Source organism: Botryllus schlosseri, unplaced genomic scaffold, assembly GCF_051294905.1.
Source record: "Botryllus schlosseri isolate E-star unplaced genomic scaffold, Bs_hap1 Bs17a, whole genome shotgun sequence".
Classification (NCBI taxonomy): domain Eukaryota; kingdom Metazoa; phylum Chordata; class Ascidiacea; order Stolidobranchia; family Styelidae; genus Botryllus; species Botryllus schlosseri.
In genome coordinates, this window is record NW_027648626.1 from 2,234,420 (window position 1) to 2,237,879 (window position 3,460).

Genomic DNA, 3,460 nt, shown 5'->3' on the forward strand with positions numbered 1-3,460 from the left:
ACGCATATAAATATCGGGCTAGCACACGGATCTGTCACCATGCCACCTATTTGCAGATAACATCGCTATTGCAGCCGCACGCCTTGCATTCAAAAGGCAACGCGTAACGAGTAAGAGCCCTATATCTATTAACGAGCATCAGTTCCTGTGGCTTTGCCGTCATCCGGATCTATCCTTATTTTTGCGGCGAACGGGTCCGATGCTCAGTGAGTCATTGCGACATGCTGCTACGCGATGTGGGTTAGCTATCGGCCCCATGCGCAGCAAATTGAGAATGTTGCGGGACTGCCACAAATAATAGGTTTGTCGAGAGGCATGGCATGTGTAGTGTGTACATGACTATTAATAGTGGAGTCGCTTGGTGATGTTGATGTGGGTGTTGTTTCACGGAAAAATATAGACAGTATTGCAATATTTTGTCGCTAATTGATAGGATATCGAGGCTTGCAGGTGTATATATTGTGCATAGTTATCTGAAGAATTTGCAACGCACCTCATAAAACGCTTGCCTAGCGTACATAAGCGTTATACTATACATGATGCAATAGTCTGCCAGAGAATTACGTAGAGGTTAAAGCACGGTTTTGTGCTGAACGACACTAACAGATTGACTTTTAAATTTGAAGAAACACATTACTACTTTATACATAATATATTAAAATGCCTAGTGCAGAGGCATCACTCGTATCCAAACAATGTGCACGTAGACACTAAGCTCATGCGACCGCTGCGTGGTTACACAACCAACAGTAAACTTCACGTTCAATATCAACGCCGACCAGGTTATCTTCCTGATAAATACATGCGTATGTCCGTTCTAGTGCACAACAAAATTGTGATCGAAATCGAAAGGAGACATTCGTATCAGACAATACCGATAGTTAAGTCTCAAATAGCCAGCATATCTGTTGGTTACGTCGCCTAAATACATATTGTGAAAGGGACACGCCTATCATTGCACTACCAACTAGTAGGGATGGTGCGAACGTGAGGTTCACGTTCACGTTCGCGCTCTGTGTGTGAACCTCGGAAATTTAGAAGTTCGCGTTAACAACAGAACCTTGGTAGGTTATGCACTGTGAACCTTTTGGTAAATTGTAATTTTTTTTCCATTATAAGATCTTTGGCTCAAATTTATTGCATTTCCACTGTGGGCCACTCCATGCATGGTGCTGGCAGCATAAAAAATCAACACTAAACGAGAATGCACCATGCACCTCGACAACCTTAAAAGTTTTAATTGCTTTGTTGCAAAAATTTTCTCGGAATATCCAGCTTTCCGTTTGTTAATATTTAGTGACTCTCTGCTTTGAGTTTGACCAGCAATCACACAACATCACGAGCGATATACGTAGTCAGTGAATGATGCTTATTCAATCAATCAATGACATTGATAGCGTCTTATGATGTAAAAAACGAACGGTCGTACGGGGACAATCTTGACTTCATATCTTTACTGTATCATTAAATCCAAATCCGTGCGATTAAGATGCTTGCTACTGCTGCATAACTTGTTGTTGTTTGTGGTATCGGTAGCGAGTATAGAAACCCGTTGTACACTCTGCTCAATATGAATGTAGCAATAATCAGACTCCGAATACATTGCATATCCGGTATGGCTAAGACCGTTAAGGCGTAAGTTTATATTCCTTGGTAAGTCCTCATCGAAATTGTTGGCAAAGTGACGGAATGTACTGATTTTATGCAATTGTTATATCCTTTGATTACCGCGGTTGATACATTAGCGACGTTTAAAACGCCGATATGTACTTCGGCATTGTGGCATTATGTGGACCGAATCTTCGCTAGGTATCGTGTACATTAACATAGGGCATACATAGGCTATCACTGCATTGAAAGATAGGGTTGGAATTACCAATATGACGTCACGAGGTTCACGTTCGTGTTCACACGAACCTGAACCTTTCAGAGGGTCACACCATCCCTACCAACTAGTACACCAATCTTCAAGTCAATACAGTTGTTGATACCGGCAATAAGATATGACGTAACAGCCGTGGTTACACCCAGCGCTCTTGCACCTAGTCAACCTCACCATGGGCGTATACAGGCGGTTAATATTACTATTGATTGTGAATGTTCCTGTGCAAATGCGCACACTACGTAAGGAACACCATTCATAATAATTATGCTTGCATTGACTGACGACAGCTTGCCGTGTGTTCAGGACCCGTTGGCACTATCGAACAGTCATCATTGAATGTATGGTATTTATTGATACCGCAATAAATGCTGGTCTTCTTGCACCGGTGATGACCGCTCAGTCAATGATATGCTGGTCTTCTTGCACCGGTGAATGACCAGTACAATCCTGGTCGAGCAACTAGTAACAGTAGCCAGTATCGTCTGAAAGGAACATGAGGTGAAGTAACCAGTCGGTCCTGACTATAATTGTATGACCCAATACTACGTACCATCCTAGTCGATATTCTCATCCACGCCACGGGACTCACAGTCGTTGGACACGGGTTCAACGCTGCAATGTATTGGTGATAGTCGACGCCATTATAAATGTTATCGTATAATAAATGCTCACGATTCGTATTCGGCGTGGTCGGCATCGCCCGCTCCGCCCGTCGACAGCTGTGAGTCCCAACTAAACGCACCACCGTTTTTTTTATTAATATAATACCGTGTATATATACGGGACAGTTAAGCGATTTACTGCGTGCACAAACCTGCGTGTTTCTCCATTATTGACGGTCAACCCCATGTCAACTGAGGAGTCGTCCTTCATCCAGCTGTAATATAACATTATACCTATCATTATCCATGATAGCTACATATTACACCAACTCAACACACACCATTGGGGTGTCTATACAAGTAAGATACAACGCAGCACTTACTCCTCATCAGTAGGTCGATCGTCGTCGCTGAGCTCACGTATTTCGAGTACTCCATCGAGCTCGCCTATTTCGGGAATGCCAGCGTTCACGTCCATCTTTTTTCGTAAATGGCACAGTCGCTAAACTTGAACATTAGTAATCAACGCCGGAACAGGCAGTGACTTGACCATTGTGACGGCATACCGCTATCGTGCGGGACGGGGGAGACATAAGACTGCTGAAGTATGTGCGTTTCCCGTATACCAATCGCGAACATCAACATACCGGTAAGGCAAGGTTCGGCAACCTACGACCTGCGGGCCGGATCCGGCCCGTGACATGGTGTTTGGTTATCACAAGAATACGGCACGCCGTTTCATAATGAGTTTCAATCTGCAGTGCAGCACTGCATGAAAAAATGCGGCATCGCTACGATAGAATAGTAGCCTACATCGTATTCGCCCGCTTTTCCGACACTCCTTCTCTAAAAATTGAATTCTCACTATCCAGTACTCTGTTTAATGTGGACGCCAACACCAATGCCTGAAATTTCAAATGGGCCTTTCCGAAATGCGATGCAGTTGAATTGAATGACAAATTTCATACAAAGA